The following is a 21,602-nucleotide window of genomic DNA, read 5'->3' as shown; positions in this document are numbered from 1 at the left end:
GGACTAGCTATGTGCCTTGGGCTGTATTAATTACTTTATCTACTTTTGCATTAATGAGTAGACACCCGACTATCCCCAGTTTACAAATGAGTGGACTAGACAGATGGTATATAGAAGGATCAAGACTGTGCAAGTTATAAGAGCTGGGGAGTGAGGGACAGGGAGTAGTCCCAGGTGTTGCCCCAGTTCCTGGCTTGACAAGGAGGTGAATGCTGGACCCATGCCCTGGTTGGAGATGGCAGGAGGCACTGGTTTCCCTGGTGTCCTCTCAGCAGATGCCTGGCAGAATACCCGATGTGTAGCATGTGCTCATTAAATGTTTACTGATTCGCCACCTGAGCTTACTCCCTTTCCTTTCACTTTAATCATGCTCCTTGGGAAAACTCCTGTACTGTGTTGCTGTGTGGTGGACAAAGGATGGTTGTTGAAGTCAGATAGACTCAGGTTTGGAGCCAAGTCCTGCAACTTACTGGCTGAGTAACCGGGAGGAAGCTGAGGCTCGGTTCCCTCCCTTGTAAGATGGGAAACTAACAGCAACCACACAGGGGATAGTGGGCATTTAATGACATGCTGAAAGTCAGGAAACTCCAGGAATACAGAAGATGCTAGTAAATATTAGCTAGTGTCGTTATTTGTCCTTCTCTTGTGGCTCTCCTCTGCTGCCTCTCTATTTTCCTGATCTCAGTTGCTGGAGGACGGGAGACTGATGGACCAGGGGAGTAGGAATTAGATGGGGGCGACTCCATGCTGAGGTCCACCTCTGAGGTTCGCCTCAGCCCAATTCACTTTTTATTCCACTTGTAAACTCCTTGGAATCTGAAAAGAACCAGTCTCTTTTGGTCTAGAAAAAGATTTTCTCTTAGGCAATGTCTTCCTTCCTTCCATCCTCCCCTCCTTCCTTTCTATAAATATTTTGAGGACTTATTTTTCTTTTAAATATCTTTGTGGAATTAGCGAGCCTGGGCAGCTGCCCTTTGGAAGCTGGTGATCTGCTTTGCCTGTGCAGATAGCCAACAGAGAGCAGAAGATATGTCAGCAACATGTCACCTTCCTCTGGCTCTCTTGGTCGCAGTCTTTTGACCAGCCATGCACCATAGGACCCCTGACTGAGGGCACTTTCTTCTGTGAGAGGCGGACGGCCCACGCTGGGATGGAGCCCAGCCTAGGGCTAGCACAGCTGGATTTCAGGTCTTTCAGCTCTCATGTGCTATATGGGTTTGGAGAAGTCCCTTTTCCTCTCTGGGTCTTGGTGTCCTTGTCTGTCTAACCAAGGAGTGGTGTCTTATGGTCTCAGCTCTTGAGACCCTTGATGGGAACTCCAGAAGTCAGGGACTGCAACCTTCTTGTGTGGAGCTCGGTTCCTGGTGGCTTGCACAGTATCTAGCATATAGTAAATTCTCAGTAAATGCTTGTGAATACGATGAACCTTCAATTCTAGGTTATTAATAACTGTGCATTACTCATCGGGTGTGGAGGATCTGGACCAAATGCTGCAGTGGCCTCACTTCCTCTAAAAGAAGAGGACTCTATGGGCTTGAATAAATGATCGACCCATGGCAGTTCAGCTATGACCACAAGCTCAACAGATGCTGCTGATCTTAAAACATCTGGGAGAGATAAGCAAGAAGGGGACTTACCAGCTGCATGAGCTGCTTTGGGCAAGCTGAGGGGTTTTTACCATTTTTTCATCTTTCTCATCCCTATGCTATGTACACACTCTGCCTGAATCTAGACATAGCAGAAAATAATAAAAAGAGGGATAATAGCAAAACAATATAACTCAGTCAGAAACTCCTGGGTATATTGGAAACAACGACTAGAATGTACATATTTAGTTTATTTTTGTGTTTAGTGAAAAAAAATGTTTGTATTCAGGTTCAAGAGAAAGAGTCCAGCACCTGCTGGATTTCATCAGTTTGAATATGTGGAACCTCTAATGTATGAGCTGAATTGCTGTGGGTTGTGATTATTTGGCTGGAAGACCTGAGAGAGCTTTCCTTCTCAGCAGCTCACCGACTCCTCCAGGTTTGCCCCTGGAGGTGGGAAGCGTAGCTGAGGGCACCTACAGATTTTATTTGTGGAGTCCATTAACTCACTCCCTTAACCAAGCCAATGACTGCACTGCACACCCTTCCCGAGGCCATTCGGGAGGCAGCGAGCCTGTAGAGTCCTCTTCTTTTAGAGGAAGTGAGGCCACTGCAGCATTTGGTCCAGGTCCTCCACACCCGATGAGTAATACACAGTTATTAATAACCTAGAATTGAAGGTGCATCGTATCCGAAGCACAAAAAGGAAGACCCTGTGCCTGAAATGATGAGCTCTCGCGTGTTGTCAGGGTGGGAAACGGGAGCAGGCTGGGTGCTGATTTCAGACCTTGTAAATTGACAGGCATAACTCGGGGAGTGGGAGAAACGAGGCCTCGGCTTGAGGAAAACCACAGGATGAGGCCCCGAAGCTCCTGTTTCTCCCCGGTTCTCCCTCCCTCCTTCTGTCCTAAACCTCTCTCTCTCTCTCTCTCTCTCTCTCTCTCACACACACACACACACACACACACACACACACACACACACACACACACGCGCGCGCGCGCGCGCGCGCAGGCTCCCTAACCACTATGAAGACGTGCACACACCAGAGCAGTACGTCACACAGATGCAAAGAAATCACACGGACGGAATGGACATCATCCTAATAGGACTGTTTTCATCCTAGCTCCCTGTCTGATTTGACTTTCAATCTACGGCCTTTGTCACATTTAATCCTTTGCATTTCTTAAAATGCTTCCCTCCAAGAGCCAAGAGAGATGATTTCTTGCCTTCCTCCCCACCCAGCTCCCCGGGTGCTAGGCTGGTGCTGGGCCAGGACGGGAGCTCCTGGTGGACGGTGTCTTTCTGCCTCGGGCAGCTGAAAGGCCTGAGCACTCGTGCTGCAGGACGGACCGCTGCTGCCACCAAGAACTTAGTTCCTAGTCTTTGTTCTGAGTGAAAACAGGTCCCTGCACTGGGCATTGGGTGGACACTTAGAGGGAAAAAAAAGGCTGGGGCTGTGTGGTTTCCTGTTAGTTACAATTCTGTAACTAGATGTACAGAAAATGCCTGAACGTGCCAGGGATTGGCAGGGCGGATTTGTGGGGCTAGGACTGGGCTTTGAGTCTGAGGACTGGACTTCAGGCTCTGCTGGCTCTCCACCAGCAGCCAAAGTGGCCTTTAGCCAGACCTTTTACCTCAGCATCTTTATTATTAAGTGAGAAGGATAGTCCAGATCACTCCCTCTGAGAAATGCTCTGTGAAAACCAGCCTCCAGGATCCATGTAGTTGCCAGCACAGCCCACTCTAGTAACAGTCAACACTCAAATAGCACTTGGTTTTGATCTGAGAACATATTAACTTATTCAATCCTTGTAGGCAATCCTGTGAAGCAGGTGCTATTGTTATTCTTATTTGACAGATGAGGAACAGAGAGGTTAAGTGACGTGCCCAAGATCACACAGCCAGGAGCCCCTTGAGCTGGGGCTCAAGTCTTGCCTCCAAGTCTGTACCCTTAACCACTATGTTACTCCATGCATGTCGCGACAGTCAGGCAGTTTTGCAGTAACAAACCAGTTTAGCTTTAAGCCCTCAATTCCCAAACTGATGTGACCAAAGAACTATGAAGAAAGCAACATAGTGTAATGACTGAATGCGTCGTCTGGCATCAGACATGGCTGAGTTTGCATCTTTGACTTACAACTGCTGAGACCTTGGGCAGTGATCAACCTCTCTAAACATCAGTTTCCTCACCTGTAAAATGGGGATGACGTATGGATGTCATCTTTTACTATAGATAAAGATAGATTAGATATATAAATACTATAAAGTTACCTATATATTATATAGATATAAATAGAGATATAGAGAGAAATATATACACAGAAACATACATGCACACATACATCCTATTAAGAGTCTATAGAACTAGTATTCCTTAAACACATTTTAGGCAGTGTTAATCTAACAATCTCTACGGTCCTCTTTTCTCCCCCTATTTTGATTTCTAATTTTGAATTCGAAGCTTCCTAAGCTCTTATTAATGCGTGTGTGGGAAGAGCTCACATGCACAGGCTGTTACAGCTGAAGGACCTTAGAGATCACGGTGTCAAACTCATGTGTTTCCCGGAGACTGAGGCCTGGGGAGGTCCAGTGTCTAAAGCCACTGTCCATGGTGCCATCATTGGAAAACAAGGTAGCCACGTGCATTCATAGAATTATAGGATAGCACCTCATCCCCTGTCCTGCCCTGACAAGGGGTAGGACTCCAATCCCCGTGAAGGGGCCTTTAGAACAGGCCCTTCAGCCTCAGGGGTAGGGAATCTGGGTTTCCCTGACAACGCACTCGTGAGGTTCTCTTTAGCTAAGGTCCCCCTAGGATCCTCTGTTCTAACTGAGCTCCTGGTCTTGCTTTCATTTGGTTCAGGAATGTAAACATTCGCTGAGATCCAAGTATTGTTTAAGGAAGGCCTTACTGACCAAGCACCTAACAAAGATGGGTGTCGGGCCCGTTTGAGACACGGCCAGCGCTCATCGCTGTACCATTGTGAGCACAGACCCTCTCTGAGGTCATTCCGGTCCCCAAACCCCACGGTGCTGAATCCAAAGGCGGGCCTCTGCCTGGACTGAGCTTTCTAGGCTTACAATTTGTCATCGCTGTGTGCGTAGTCTTAGCTTTAAGATAACCTCTCGGTTGGATTTCCCTTTTTTCCTACCAGCCGGGGTCTCAGGAGCTCTTAGCAGACTCTGGCCTCTTCGGTGGACCATCTACAGTTTCACACCCAGATATTCTGGGTCCCACCTTTGCCCTTTGTCCTCTGTGGCTAACTTTCCACCAAAGTTTTGTGTTCCCCTTTCAGAGAGTTGTTCCTGGAAAGAAGCTAACCCACCAGAGACCATAATTCTTGTCATCTTTTCATCTAGGGAGGGCAGTAAATGGACTTTAAGCCAATGGGATGTGGGAGAAGAGATACGAGCCACCTGCAGGTTTGGACGATACAAACCTCCCATGTGATCCTTGCTCACTTTTTTCCTGTTTGCTGGGTGGGTATTGGAACCTGAGCATCCTTGAAAGGCATGTTTTAAAGACAGTGGAACCCCTGACAGCCAGGGACCCTGAATGACTGCCTGGAGAAGAGCCCACCCCCACCCTCACTACCTAGTGGCCGTTATGTGAACAAGAAATAAACTTCTGTTGTGTTAAGGTACTGACATTTTGGCGTGTTTTGCTGCTGTAGCCAGTGTTCCCTCATACATATTCATAGTCCTTCCACCAGTGACATCCCCGCCCCCCAACTCCAGCTCACGTCCACCTCCTCTGAAGTCCTCCTGGCCTCACTGATCTCACTGTTCTCTCTCCTCTGCATTTCTGTTCCCACTTTGCTACACATGGGCTTGTAGTGCTAATTGAAGAGGACAGAGACCTTGTTCTATACTCATTCTGCATCTCCCAAAATGCCTAGCGTCAAGCCCTGCAAACAGTAGGCACTCAATCAATACTTCTTGATCGATTGGAGAGAAGCTGGAATGATCCATATCAAACTGCTAGCATCACCTGGGAGCTCGCTGATTAAACAGATGAATCTTGCAGACTTTCTTTAACTCCACCGACCCAGTCTTTGCTGAGGGGAGCCCCTGTCTGAGCCTCTGGGCTGCAGAGCCCTCCTTGTTCACCGGTTCCTGGCTGACTTCCCAGGATCCAAGGCGCTCGGGGCCTTTCTTAAATGAGCAGGGCATCCATCAAATGACCTGTCCACTGAAGGTTATTCTTTGTTCTCTCTGCTCTTCCTGCTTGAACACACACACACACACACACACACACACACACACACACACAAAACCCCTCTTTTTTTTTTTTCTTTTTTTTTTTTTAGAGAGGGCACAGCTCACAGTGGCCCTTGCGGGGATCAATCCGGCAACCTTGGTGTTATCAGCACCGCGCTCTAACCAACTGAGCTAACCAGCCCCACCGTAAACCCCTCTTTCTAAGGTTCCTGTTTCTTTACCTATCTAGGAAAGAGGGGAATAGCGGTATCTTCTAATGACTGTACCTGTGTTTTAAAATATATGTTTACGTTATAAAGTCTCATAGAAGTGTCACGACAAGGGCGGAGCGAAGCCCAGACCCAGGACTAGGGGTCTTGAACGTTAGTCAGCAGCGTACCTTGAGCTGAGTGTTTCTGCTCTAATGCCGCAGGCACTGATAGGTTCGTGATATGTTCAGCCCCACCAGGGACTTGCTATCGCAGGGATCAAAAATGTCTTAGAGTCACTATACTTTGTGTATTCTATTTTTCATTACTTTCTGTAGTATAAGTAATATTTGTTTAATGAAAAACAATGAGACAATATGGATACGCAAACAAAAAATTAACATCACATGAATTTCTGTGACTCAAGGATAACTCACTCTGAATATTTGCTGTCCATCTTTTCAGACTTTCCAATGCCAAAACATACACTCTACATGTGCTATTGTATAAGTTGGTTTTTACTTACCATTTTTCTGTCTTACATATAAAACTATCATTTTAAATGACTTCATATTATTCCATTTTATGGAAGTGTACCATATTTCAGAAAACTAGCGTTATCTATTGTTGGGCATTTAAGTGTTTTTCTGTTTGTTTTGTTTTTGCTGTTATAAATTCTTGGACGGACGTTCTTGTATATAAACCTTTGCACGCCTGTGTGATTATTTCCTTAGGATAAATTCATAGAAGTGGAATTACGAGGTCAAAGGGAATGTAAGATTTTAAAGGTGTTTAACACCTATGGCTAGAAAGGTCACACCAGTTACCCACCACCCCCATCAGCGTTCCAGCTAGTTTTAAGATTATTCAGGCAAACTGGTTTGTGTATGTGGATACAAACTGGGCAGAGGTGTGATGGGAAGAAAGAACTCAAACGGTTAATGTATTTTAAAGATGTTTATCTTAATTCAGTCTGCTCTGGTTGCATTCTGCTGCTGTTTTAACAGCCTTGTGGGTTTAGATCCAGTTTTTGTCTGGCGCAAGGTTGCAAAATGTCTGAAATCATACATTCGCACGAGTATAAAGCAGGTGAATTTGTTTTCAGCATAATTTAAGTGGGCAAAAGCAGTGTGTTCTGGAGAGCTGTGTGTTGTCCTGTGTGTGTGGGGAGGCATACGTATTCGTCCTGCAGTTCTTAGCCCCCAATTCAAAGGCTGGTTGTTTCAATAGAAAAAATAAGAAAAAAATCTGGTTTTCAGATGCTCAGTGAAAAGAAAAAGCAAGGCCAAGTGTGGGCCATTTTATCTTGCCAGGAAGAATGCTGGAGCAGGGAAGAGCTGCATTTGGGGAAACTGGCTTTTTGGTGTCGCAGATGTATTAAAATTCTTCTTAATGTGTCAAAAAAGAAATCTCTTTCAAAGTAAAAAATAGAAACTGTTATTATCTACACCCTCTCCTCCCTGCCACACTCCCTTCTCTCCTCTGCTTTTTGCCTCCCATGCTGCCAGCTCGCTCTCAGATGGTGAGAGGGCCGGTCAGCACCTGTGGTGGGCAGAGACGCATTGCCGCAGGGAGCACCTCACCCATGGACAGGACCCTTCGTAGCGCTTGAAGTCACATGTTCTGATTAGCTTCCCCTGCCACCCAGGAAAGAAAGGAGTTGGCTCATTAATGAATCCCTGACTGGGATCGCTTCTGGAGTGGGGCACTAGCTGTCATGTGGAGAGGAACAGGGGGAGTAGTTTTTGGTTAAGCCCTATCCTGGAAAGTCCCAGTCAGTTGTCCAGATTATGGGTTTGTGCTTCTCAAAAATATATACATATATATTTGAGACAGTGTCCTGCCAGGGGAAGAGAACTGGAGCTGTATCAGGTCCTGGCTCTGCGAATGACCAGTAGGGTGGCTTCGTCCAGGTCATTGAACTGCACTGAATCTCACAGTTTTAATATGTTAGATGGTGATGATGAGGTTGTTTGTGAGATCAGAGGGACTAATCCTTTTATGCCCACTCTCTGTGATATATATTCTCTGAATTCCCAGGTAGAAGTTGTCTCTCTCGTCATTCCGCCTGTGGTACGCTCATAGCACATTGTTTATATAGCTCTTACTATACTGGGTGATGACAGTTTGCATAGTTGATGTTCTTTGCTGCACTGTTGTGTCAGTTAGGAGAATGCTGGTGGCCATGATGAATAAACGCTCAAGTTTTAGAGGCTTAGCCCAATAGAAGTATATTTATCAATTACTTGACTGATGAAGACCTCCACGTAGGAATTCAGGGACCCAGGTTCCTTCTATCTTATGGCTCTGTCGTCCCCTATGTCCTTGGAGTCGTATACATCCAGCCAGAAAATATGCTTCTTAACCATCTTGACTCTCAAGTGACTCATGTTACTTCTGCTCACGTGTCATTGGAGAACACAGTCACATGGCTCCACCTAGATGCCCGGAGGCTGGGAACTAGTCCCTGGCTGGGCAGCTGCACTGGAGACAACTCTCTTCAATGAAAGGGCAAGTCTGAATCTCTGGTGCTCAGTTAACTATCTCTTATAAAGCTAAGATCTTTGTGAGGTCAGGATATTGTCCTCCGTATGTCTCAGTACCTTCCATCGTTCCTGACATAGAGACTTGCATCATCTGTGTATTTAATTTTGGTAAATTTAGCTGCGCAGAGAAAGAGAGTGAGAAAATCATCAAAATAAATCCAGTTTTGTATCAGTATGTTATTGACCTTATTTAGAAAACCCTTATAAATAAATCTATTCAGTTTTAGCCAGAATGGACCTCACAACATATATTTCCCCCATGAACATTCTGTAATTTACTATATTCATTTAGATTTTGTCTTATTCTTTTTTCTCTTCCTTATTCTAGAACAACCAATCATTTTATTTAGGAAAAGAATCGCTAATTTTTCCTTAACAAAACCACATCCTATATTCCTTGCATAATCTTCATATAAAAACACATCTCATTTTCTTCTCATACTTTGTGTACAAAATTGTTTCCCTTCACTCTTATTTCTAGTTTTATTTTTACTTATTGATTATAAATTTTAATTATTAGTAACTTTGACTTTCCAGTGAAAACAAGGAAGCAGGCAACTGAGAACTGTCTGTCAGATATTAGCATCCCATAGTAGATTAGCACATTTTACAATACATAATTATGAAAAACTATACTTTTAGTAGAGACACGTTTTTCACGGTACAATTTTTAATGCGGCAAAAGACATGTCTATTAAATAGACCCAAATAGCTTCTGTCTCTGTATAAAAATTAGGAAACCAAACGTAGATAAACTTATGCTTAGCAATTAATATTTCAGTATATTTTTGGAAATGATCTACATATTCAATGAATGACCATTATTTAGTTTAACTTTTATCTCATTTACAGCCATTTAAATTACTTATTTTTAGCAATTATGCTTGGATTAGACATTAAACAGCTAACCATCATCTCAAGTTATTTTTCTTGTTGAAAAATTTTGTAACATAGAGATAGCGTGAGTTTATTTGATCAGTAAACCTAGATAGAAAAAGTTGCATGTTTGCATTTCATTTAATGTTGACAACTCTATAGACATGCCTGCTTTCATTGAGCCAAAAAACTTAAAGTAGCTTTCCTTTATCAAAGATTATCCTAGATCATGTAAATGTGAAAAACATTTAGCTTAGTTTCTATATTCCTGAGAGTTTTAGAAATACTTAATTTATATAAGCCCTTATTTTTCTTTCAGCCAATTACGTAGAGCTCTTTTTAAAATATCACATATATGTACTATACATACATACATATATATACATAAATGTACAAACAGACACAAAAAGAGATCTTGTAGCTCTCATTTAAAATGTTTTGCCATGTCTCAGGTATAGCAATACACACTCAAAAGAATAGCTTGATCCAACCTGTGTTTCTGGTAAGTGGTCTAAGTTAAGTTTAACTGCTCAGATGGCCAAAGTTTTTACTGCAGAATTATTTTTTTGTGGGCTGTAAGGATTCCTTTAGAGAAGTTATTTTTGGAGTCATTTTGTCTTTTAGAAGCTTCTACACTCCCATCAAAGAATGTATTCCATTGTCCCCCAGAGGTCGGGGACACTCACTTTTCAGGGGTCCCTCTTAAGGTGGACTATCTTATCCAAGTTAAAGATTCCCCTAAGTGGCCATGACAATTCCAAATTATCCAAAAATTCACCCATTTTCCAAAAAGGCACAAATCCTGGCCCATGGTTGGTATATATATAGGAAGCTGGAGTTTTCGAGGGAGGTGGAGGAAGAGTTTTAGACCAGGTGGAACACATTTTTGCCTAGAATTTCCAAGATGTCTTAACTTTGAAGAGCCCCGTTTTTCAACAGCTGCTCCAGAACACAGGGAACCACATAGTTTCTCCTCTTTTGAACAAAATAGGGTGACTTACCAAGAAGCTTTAATAACCAAAATTCAGGTATGTGCGATGAAAAGGGAGTGTTCCAAATGCTAAGGGAGCAGAGCTGGAATCCAAAGGAGACCTTGCCATGGATTCCATGGTTGGCGGGAAAGCAGTGAGCCCCGGGGCTCTGTGGTCACACTACCTGGTTGCTCACGGGCCTCAGAGTCACTGGGAGTCTTTTGTTTTGTTTTAATTTTTTCAGTTACAGTTGACATTCAGTGTTATTTTATATTAGTTTCAGGTGTACAACTTAGTAGTTAAACATTTATGTAATTTATGAACTGATCACTCCAATTAGTACCCACTTGACACTATATGTAGTTATTACAATATTATTGATAATATTCCCTATGCTGTACTTTACATCCCTGTGACTGTTTTGTAGCTACCAATTTGTACTTCTTAAACCCTTCACCTTTTTCACCCAGCCTCTCAACTCCTCTCCTCTCTGGCAACCATCAGCTTGTTCTCTGTATTGATGAGTCTGTTTCTTTTCTTTTTTAAAAACTTTATTTTGTTCTTTAGATTCCACATATAAGTGAGATCATATGGTATTTGTCTTTCTCTGTCTGACTTATTTCACTTAGCATAATACCCTCTAGGTCCATCCATGTTGTCACAAATGTTAAGATTTCATCATTTTTATAGCCAGGTAATAGTCCATTGTATATACTATGTACCACACCTTCTTTATCCCATCATCTATTGATGGACACTTAGGTTGCTTCTTTATCTTGGCTATGGTAAATAATACTGCAATGAACATAGGGATGGATATATCTTTTCAAATTAGCGTTTTCATTTTCTTCAGCTAAATGCCCATGAGTGGAATTGGTATGAACTGGATCATAAGGTAATTCTGTTTTAAATATTTTGAGAAACCTCCAAACTGTTTTCCATAGTGGTTGCACCAATTTACAACCCCACCAACAATGCACAGGGGTTCCTTCTTCTCCATGTCCTCACCAACACTTGTTGTTTTTTGATTTATTGATGATGGCCATTCTGACTGTGTGAGGCGATATCTTATTATAGTTTTTATTAGCATTTCTCTGATGATTAGTGACATTGAGCATCTTTTCACATGTCTATTAACCATCTGTATATCTTCTTTGGAGAAATGTCTATTCAGGTCCTCTGCCCATTTTTTAGTTGGATTTTTGTTTTGTTTTGATTTTGGTGTTGAGTTGTATGAATTCTTTATAAATTATTGACATTAACTCTTTATTGGAAGTATCAATGGCAAATATCTTCTATTGGGAGTCTTTTTTTTTTTTATCCCACCAGTGCCACCAGAAACTGTCAAAAATCCAGAAATAGCAAAATTAAAACCACCAGACCAATAAAAATAGTCTTTAGTAAGACTTTATTGTGAAAAAAAGAACAATTCATGAGGGAACTTACAAATTCAAAACTGATATGAAACTCAGGGACATGGCATTACAGGGTGGCTTATAAAATGAACCAGGGAATCGGTTAGAAGTTAGTGTATCATACCATTTTAGGAAGATGACCTAAGTTTCTTTATGGAATGTCTTATAAAGTGACAATGAGGAAGTTGTTTAACCTTTACAGTGATTGGTTATTACAATCCCGGTTTCTGGGTGGCAAGGGATTCTTTAAAAATTATTTTCTTATGTCATTTTTGGGAAGGTGACTGACGTATCTATTATGATTAGAGGAATTTACAAGAAATAACCTAAGTTAAGTTTTGCTTATGATAATGAAATAAGCTAGTTTTAATTTTGCTTATATGCCTTAAATGTCTATGTCTGCTTGGAGGATTTTCAAGCCTATCTCCCATTTTATTTTAACCAAGTTTGGATATTTTTTATAGTTTTCTTTTTGTTGTTCATATCTAACTATATTGCACTGTGGTCAGTGAGTACACTACATGATAATCATTTTTAAAAAATAGATAATAGATAAGGGAGGTTCCAGAATTTCCATCTGGATGTAAGAAAATGCTGTACCTCTGTAGGCTCTGTACATTTTTACCTAAAATTGAGAAAACATCAATTATCCATGTTAAAGAATAGAGGGAGTGGCTGAAGGAGATTATGAGAAGACTAAAACCCTTCTCCCTATCCCCAAGCCTGTCAGCAGCATAGACCATTAAAAACAATCATTGTATCCCCTTCCCACCTTTCGTATTCTCTATCTTAGTGACTTTGTCAGAATAAATATTTAGCATATGTTGAACAGTTGAATAGTTTACACCCATCATAAAATAATTAGCACTGTGTACTAATATAAGATGTATTAGTAGTGAGAGCAAGAAGAATTAGAGTTCAAGGTGACCAGGTGTCACCAGGTGTGTGAGGGAAGAAGTGAAGCAAAGTGGAGTGGAGGATGTTTCCCAGGCAGAGAATAGCACCATCTACCTGTTGGCAGTGGGAGCAAGCAAATCATATTCATTTGCTTGAAGGTAGAAATATAACAAGAAATTATTTGACTACCGCAAATAATTCATGCTGTAGAGTAATGTGAACTCAAGATGATTAAGCAGGACACGGCCATCGTGTTTAGGGATTTTAAATTTAGAACAAGGACTTCAGTTTCATATGGGAGATGGGAGTCACTCTTGGTAAGACTTGGTGGGTATTTTAAGGATCCATCTGTGATGGACAAGATGGGTTAGAAAGGAGATACTAGAGTGGTAACGAAGAGTATGGCATAAGTCTGGGATACATTTTGAAGGAAGAATCAATAGTGTTTGGGGTCTAAGTGAATGCATGAGAGGAATCAAAGATGACTTCTTGGTGCCCAGCCTTCCAGGCTGGGAGATGGTGATGACATTCAAGACACAGGAAAGTATGTTTGAAAGGAAGACTACGAGCTTGGTTTTAGATGTCAAGGTTGAGAACATCCAAGAGGAAGGGTCTAGAAGCCATCAGACTGTAGAAGAGAGAGGTGGTAGAGAGGTTGCAGGGAAAGCCACAGAAGGCAGGAAGAGAGAATTTCAAGAAGTGTGTGTGGGGGTGGGTGTCGCGGTGGGGGGGAGGGAGTTGTCAAATGTGTCACATACTATAAAGAAAGGACAGCAGGGTGGCTAGACAAAGCACTAGAGAATTGGCCATAAAGAATACAGTTTCAGTTAATGTGATGGTGACAATCAGGTTGCCAAAGTTTAAGGGAGAATAGGCAGCAAAGTGTGTGTGTATGTGGGGTAGGGCAAAGGTCTTAGAAGGGCACTAGTAACATTACTCTGTCTAACCACCAAGAATGAATTTCAAGACTTTGAGATGGAGACCACTGGGACCACGACAGGAAACAGAGGGCTTTAGGCCATTGAGAAGTTGTGTTTAGAAGTAAAATTAATCTACTGAAATCTTCTACATTAGTGAAAAATGGGTCTCAGGGGCAGTGTGGAAGGTGATGAAGGCACAAGTTGGGGCCAATGTGGAGGGCACGGACCTGGCCTGATGGGTGGCTAATAAAAGCTGCTGGCCTCAAAGACCATGTCGTCTTTGGAGAAAATGGGGTAAGAAAAAAATGGGGTAAGGTGAGGCAGTCTTTCCCCTGTGGCAGCAAGAGATGTGATTTGGGGGGTTTCCATGGTGATGAGAAGTAACCACTCGTGCCTCAATAGTTTCTACTTGTGAAGATTTCTTTTTTGGAAGACCCTGTTTGTTCATTAAGTTGGAGGCAAGAAAAGTCTCCTCACTCTGATGGGCCTGAAAGCTAATGGCTTTTCTTTCAGGTCAAACATTATTTGTATATCAGCGCTGAGAGGAAACCTCATGGGATTCAACATTTATAGCTCAGGAAACCTAGGGCTCTTCCCAGAGGGAATAAGTCAGACAATGTCAAGTCCTTGGTGGGGGGACGTTTGAAGGGAGGTGGTCAGGCTTTTAAGACAAGATCTTTACTCCTTCTGCTGAACCACTGTGAAGTACCTCGACCTGTCTGTTTACATGTGTTGACACTTGGTTCAAATGCAAGCATGCCGTCTGAGAATGGGAGGACTTGGTTTTAGATCTAGCTGGGTGCACTTGGCTAAGTCTATTACCCGTCCTGGATCTCAGTTTTTCTCACCTGTGAAATGGTGGATGCAGCAGTGGTGTGGCCAAGTAACCCAGCGAGGTTTTCAAGCTAAAATTCTCTGTGAGTCAAGATGAGTCAAATGTCACCATGTAAGGGCATAATGAAGCAGCCTATTTGTTTGGTGGGAAGACCCTGGCTGTTCTTCAGGGATGTGGGGTCCAGGCCCAATTTTGCCATTGTCAATGGCAAGTCACAATCCCCCCAGGCCTGTCTGTCTGACCTGAAATAGATGGTATAAATTACTGTTTAAAAATACACAGGAGTACTGCAGGGTCATTTTGTCAGAGACAAAAGGCACATGGTTTGAAGCCTCTGAGATTTCATAGGGCAAAGGCCATATAAACACTGGGAATCCTTGCATCATGGGATTGGGGCTGCCATTCCCCACGGAAGGAGGCCTCTGTGCTTCCTAGGAGAGGGGTTTCGAACATCATTATGCGATTGGTTAGCCAACCACGGTAGCTGGATGGTATGTTGATGTCAAAGCAATAGCTTTGGATGTTACTTTTTTATTGAGAACTATTTCTCACGAAGGTCTCCATGTAGCTAATTGTAACAGACGTCTTTCCTTCTCTTAGCTCCTCAGCAGCATTGAACAGACTTGACTTGCATTGGATCACTCTCCCCCGGATGCTATAAGGCTACTGTATTCTTTCTCTTTGTCACAGGCATTCTTCTTGCCCCTTTGGGGGCTCATTCTCCTCTACTAGCCATTAAATGGTATTGTTCAAGAACTACCCCAGCTTCTCATTCCTGTCTCACGTATGTTCCCTCCATAAGCAATTTCATCCATACCCTTAGTTTTCATAACCCTCTAATTGCCAGTGATACCCAGATTTGAATCATAGACAGATCTTGCATACCCCCTTGGGGTCAGAATGGCTCTCCATTTCTGGTGCCAGTCCCCCATCAAGGCCATGAAACATACATGATTCTTTATAAAATGAAATGACCTCTTTTCTAATTCAAGGTGGCAGAATTGAGTTGGTATTTTTCACGAAGATAATACACCCAGTGATGTTAGGGAAAAGCTTGGCCGCTCTCTGAAGAAGGTACAATTCAGTTGAAAAGATGTATGTGAAACAATATATCCCAAGGCAAGCTGTGAGGGAGACCATAGAAGAGGGAAGGCCATGAGCAATATCACGGCAAACATAACAAAATCTAACTAAACAAGGTGCCAGAATGCTTCCCTTTGCACAAAGACATCTATGAGTCAGAGAGAGAACATGGCATTCTGTAATATTCCATCAGAAATTAACACCATCACCAGCTCTCATCAAAATAACAATGAATAGCATGTCTAAAAGCTATTTAGCCGAACCACTCAATATTACATGTGAGTTTTGAAGCTGTATACTTTGAAATTACTCCTTTTAATCACAGACTGGAAGCAGCAAGATGTAGGAAAAATTATTCTTGCCTCAAATTAATTAGGATTCTCTCTGGTTGAAAGCTTGCTCAATGGAAGAAAAGGAAAAATAATTAATGCTGTATGTTGGAAGAGGGCGATGTATGAACGCAACGACTATTTAAACCACTTGATGCCTACAAAGCATCCAAGGCTTTCTTCGGGGATGCTGCTCATGGTGACGCAGTCAGGAGGAAGATTGCTTTTCCTTCTGAGCTCCTGGCCCTGAGAGCCTGTTAGAAGTAGAAGAGGAATATTGCTGCCATCGAATTTGTCCAAAGGATGATGGTGGGAAAGAAGGCTGGCCAAGGGCAAACCTGAACCCGTGGAAGTTTCTGGCATCTGTTCCTTCCCAGGCTATCCCCAACTATGTCCTGATTTCAAATAGTTTCTCCTTAACTCTGGGGTCCATGTCTCATTGTGGAAATGTATTCAGACCTGTCAAAACCCCCAACCCCCACCCCTTCTGTCAACCTTCTTCCTGCCATCACAGTGCATGTGTCTAATGTCCCATCCCCTTAAGGTCTTCCTCACCCCTGCTTGTCTATGTTATGCTACTTGCAGGTAAACTGGTTTTTATGTGAACGGTGGCCTCCTGCAGGTAACAATGCAACCCAAAGGAGTGGCCGACAGGGAGAAATTTTAGACCTCCTGACAAGTATATCTGCCTATACTCACAGCATGTCTAGTGTTGGGTGGGGATGTTGACTTTGAAATAGAGCAATCTTGGTTCCAGGTGGGAGCACGTAGCATATTGCTAAACGTCTCTGGGCCTCGGTTTCTTTGCTCGTGAAGGACGGATCATGATATCTATTTCTCAGCGTTGAAGAAGATTAGAGGCCATGGATGTGACGGGCTCAGCTCAGAGCCTGGAACAAAGTAGACGTGTTTTAGATGTCGGTTGTGATTGGATAGGCTGCGGATGCTGCCTATGGAAATTTCATTTTTTTACAAAAATTCTCCAGATTTGGTAGAAGGAGCAATAGTAATAGGAAAATGACAGTTCTGCACCAACTAGTCATCTAGAAGCCTGTGTACCGGTTACCTGTCCATGCTGGCTGCATGGGCACAGAGTCCGAGTTCCGTGTTCTAATGGAAGGAGTACTAGCAAGCTGGTCCAGGAGACAGGATGACTGGGTTCTACTTGGTTCTATCTCAAATTTAGTCTAAGCTAAGTTACTTTTCCTGTGAGAATTAAATATGCAACTATTCATGGAAGCCTTTAAAAAGTGTAAAGTTCTATGCGAGTGTTGGCTCAGAAGACCAGAATTCCCAGTTTGGCCTCACAGAGTCCTGAGGAAGGCCAAATCAGGTTCAGATGCACTCAGCTTCATGAACAGCCTGGAAAGCAGAGGAGAGGGGAGACCACGCGGATTGTCTGGGAAGACATGAGGACCTTATTTTCATGAGGTTTTTCAGAGATTGTATTTTAGACCTGAAGACATTCTCTTCTTCCTACAGACACCCCAATTTTTACAAAGAGGTTTCAGGCAGCACTCCATTTTCCTTCCCTGATGAGTAGCTTAGAAAGGACGCTCTTGCCCAAATGCTGACAATCTCTTAAAGTGCAATGGCCCCTTTTCTAGTGATTGGGGGTGGTAGAGCTGGCTTTAAAATGGCACCTCTCAGTCAGCCTTGGAAGAAGGACCCTAACTTCTCCGGGTTTTCTGAGCTAAGAATGTTGTCTTCAGCCTTGGACTGTAGCTGGAATTCTGGGATAACAAGAGAAACCCCATTCCACATTTAATGACATAGTTTTCCACCAAACATGGGACAACATGTTTAGGAGTAGGGAGTCTGATGACGGCTTCTGCATCGATTTAACCAGAGATGTGCAGAGGTGTATTATAATTATGTATATATGCATCACACAATGACCTGCCTTATCACCAGCAAACGGCCAAAGTGAGGGCAGACTGAAGGGCAGATGGCACTGAAATACTTTTCTGCTTAGGCTTTGCTGTTTCATTAAACTACTACTTAGTGGACACCAGCACTGAGCTGGTGATTGCAATCCACTGGAAAAAACAGACATGCAAATAACCAGAGTACTTGACAGGGTGGAAGATATGTTAAAGTTGGGGAAGGACAGTCTTGCATAGCGCAGCAGGCAGACTGAAGTCAGGCAGCAGTACTCAGAACCGAGAGATGGAGACACCGAGCCCCAAAACATCGTTTGTAGTGCTGGATGCAGTTGTGCCCAAAACCTTGGTAAGTCTCCACGATGCAACTCAGTAAGACCCTTTTTAGCTGAAGTGGCTTGGAGGTAGAGCTTGTCCCATGTAATCATGGTGGTCGTGACTAGTACAATCAGTTAGGAGACTATTTTCAAAGTCTTGATGACTGCTATCATTTGATAGCAAGATAAGAAAGACTGAAGTCTACTGCAGAGGGCAGAGGCACTTTACTGGCTATTTAACCAAGAGGCTCTGTTTTAACCGAAAGTCATAGTAAACTTAAAAGTTTTTTCATTCACTCTGTGTGTATATTATATATTATTTTGCACCATAAATGTAGTGCTGGGGACTCAGCATAGATGTGACGAGATGTGAAGTATTATCTTCTGTGGGTTGTTGTTATTCCTGCAATTCTTTCAGTTTCTCTTCACTCACTCCCCCATTCCCATTCTCCTTTAGATTTAAAGTTTTAGGGGCTCAAGTTCTGATATGGACCTTGTATCTCCCCTATCTTCACCCAGACAGAAACTTCTAGGTTGGAGGAGGGGAGAGGACAGTGATGAGAAAGAAGGCAGGGTGTTAGGTTCAGAGTAGGGAAAGGACCCTTCCCTCTTTTTGGAACCCCGTTTTACATTTGGAAATCTCGTGTGACTTCCTCTTAGGATGAAGCCTAAGGATCGTAGCAAATCCTCCAAACCTTCAGGGTGGAATGGTAGGCTGGAACTGATGGTGGAATGAGGTACATGCAGGCAGGAGAGTCCCAGAGCAGTCTCTGGGTTTCCCTTGGGAGGATGAGAGCTGGACAGCCTGCAAGGGGCCTTCTAGAGGCCAGAACCAGGGAGGATGAGCAGTCTACCCCTGACTTGGGTGCACAGCAGCAGAGGACGGAGCTAGATCACAGCCAAGAAGGAGTCATTCCTCTCCACACAGGGCAGCAGCAACATTGCACAAGCCCTGTTCCCTCCCACCCTGGAATTTGGGATCAAATGCAGGAAGGCCCAGGGAAGGCAGGAAACCCTGAATGGGATGGAGATTTAAACCCAAAATAGTTGTCACCACTGAATTTGACAGTTTTCCTGAGATTAATAAGATTGAGTTTCTGGCCATCAAGTAGAAATGAGATATTGATAAATAAATGAAATCCTGTTACAGGAAAAACTCTTGAGTTTGTGACTGATGAAATTTGTACCTGCTACACACACTTCGGGTACTAATCTTTAGTGCCAAGGTAAAATCTTTAATTAAAAGAAAAGTGGAGGTGAGGTTGACCAGCAAGATTCCCCCTTCTGTGCTTGTGGACCTGGCCAGCCCTGCGTATGTGGCCATCTTTGCCTTTAACTTCTGTCTCGTGGGCGGCCTTCTTTTCCTGGCCATGCAGTGACCAGCCTGCCTGCCAGTGCCCACAGCCTAACTATAGGAACCGGTCGTTTCTGAGGGGCCTGAAGCCCTCGCCCAAATAGACACCGCCCATCTCTGATTTGAAAATGCAGGTTTGCTCATGATTGATAGATTAATTTGTGCAAATGAAAATATTCAAGTCCTTTCAGGCAGTTGTGCTCAAACTTTAGTGCATCAAAGTGACCTGGTGGGAAAAGGGAAATGGTGCTGGGTAAAATGCAGATTCCCAGGCCCAGCCCCTGAGTTGTGATTTTGATGTAAGTGATCCTTGGTACACACTTTGAAGACAGTCCTAAGGGTATCCTACACCATTTGGATTTCCTCAAAGGCTCTCAGAATGGACAAATAGCTCATTCATATCTCTCTCGCAGGTTAGTTCTAAAGACAAACCAAAGTTTTTAAGGGGGAAAAAAATCATGTGAAACTTGACATCAACTAGAAGGAAAAACGTGCCAGGAATAGACATGACATCTTAATCATTGGTACTGAGGAGCTGTAATGCCAGACTATAGAAAGCTTAAATAAAACTGTAGCTCTCTTTCTTTTATTAAAGAAAGAAAGCCCAGGAGTACAATAGCAGAGCAAGAACTAATTTGGGAAGCTTGCTGGTATGATATTGTCAATCACACCAGTGAGGTGGATAAAAGCTTTTAGCACACGAATAATTTCAGTGAAAGGGCTTTATCGCTTTTTATTTGCTGGGCATTTACAGGAGAATAAACATGCTGGTATATATTATATATGGAGTGAAAGTCAGCAGCAAATGAAAGCAAAGACCCCCAGACCCAGTTACCAGAACAGACTATGGTTGCTTAGCAACCAGGCAACTGGAGAATTCTCTCTCCCTTTCTTTCTTTTGTTTTTAGATTGCAGTAACCTTTGATCAATTTTGGCTCCACAACAAAAGCCTTGGATATTTTGAGCAAAGGGTACCTGCTAATTTGTAGTAAAAGGACGTAGACCATGACACCAATTTCTCTTTCCAATTCCACGTTGAACAGCAAAACAGTCTAACATTTCTTTTAAAAGTCTTAGTGCTGGTGGGCTGGGTCCCTGATGAATCAGAAGTTACATGATACTTGCTTCCAATTACTCTAAAACATGTGGCTGTCTGTCAATTTGCATTGATTCTTCTGCTCATGGCCAGCTTTGGATCTTGGTTCTAAATCCAGTTCCTACGAAGAGGCATCCGAATGCCCAAGTCCTACATCCTTGGAAGACTTTAAATGGCCATTCCTTTCACAAATGTCATGGAATTGGGGAATGATAAACTGGTAAGGGCTTTTGTAAATCAGCCCTTCTGGTCCCTTCTTTCTTTATAGGCTCTTTCTATTCAAATTCTTACAGGACAACTTGCCACCGTCCACAGAACTAGCTACCAACCATGAAAACTCCAGCTTCTTCTCTCCCCTCAGGGAGCTTTAGAGTTGTGAAGAGCGAGGAAGGGTGCAGATAATGATCCGATTTGATGCATCTGCCCAGCATAGAAGGGAAATAGCTGACAGTTTGCGTGCAGCATGTCGGTGGAGATTCCACGGAGTAGAGCAGACTGGCGTCCAAGGATCAAATCTCGCAAGTCTCTTAACAGCTTGGATTCTAGAAGCTGAGTCTAGTTCAATGAAATTCACTTTCCAGAATTAACCAGCCAAGGACTCCTCATAGGCCAACCGGGCCGTTTCCTTAGTTGGAAAGAGATAAGAAGGAGGCGAGGGTGGGGGGCAGAAGTTAGGGTTCATGCTTTTCTGAACTTGGTGCTTCTTCCTCTTCATGGTCTTCTGTCAGTGAGAAGAGTGGGGACCGTCTGAGCAGTGCAACTCTTTTCCTCCTTCTAAAGGAAGGTAAAGAGTAACTTTGCTCTTGGTCTCCACCAGCTTTGGAGTGTAGTTCGAGCAAAGGTTAATTTCATGGCCTCTCCAGGGCTCAGATGAAATGAGGAGCATAATTCCTGAGAGGCAGCTCCCAGGCTGGGTGGGTTATGGGTGTAGGAGGGGTGGCCTTGGGGTTACTCTCCCAACCTGATCCTCATGCCCAGGCGTGGCAACGTCCTTTGATGTCTGAGGAGGTTGGGCACAGGGTAAGGGAAGTTGTTCATCCAGACTGACCTGTAGAGTTGTGGGGCATCCCAGAAGGTTTAGA

At 43.2% G+C, this 21,602-nt stretch overlaps 1 protein-coding gene and 1 long non-coding RNA gene across 4 annotated transcripts in view; both read left to right on the top strand.

Moving 5' to 3' along the window:
• Positions 1-21,602, top strand: part of LOC117011643 (uncharacterized) — a 193,559-nt gene that overhangs the window by 94,684 nt on the left and 77,273 nt on the right. The gene's annotated exons all lie outside the window — the stretch shown is intronic.
• LOC117011645 (uncharacterized) overlaps positions 1-21,602 on the top strand; it is a 65,468-nt gene that overhangs the window by 39,659 nt on the left and 4,207 nt on the right. The gene's annotated exons all lie outside the window — the stretch shown is intronic.

Source organism: Rhinolophus ferrumequinum, chromosome 19, assembly GCF_004115265.2.
Source record: "Rhinolophus ferrumequinum isolate MPI-CBG mRhiFer1 chromosome 19, mRhiFer1_v1.p, whole genome shotgun sequence".
Lineage (NCBI taxonomy): Eukaryota > Metazoa > Chordata > Mammalia > Chiroptera > Rhinolophidae > Rhinolophus > Rhinolophus ferrumequinum.
This window is presented reverse-complemented; position numbering and strand designations above follow the sequence as displayed.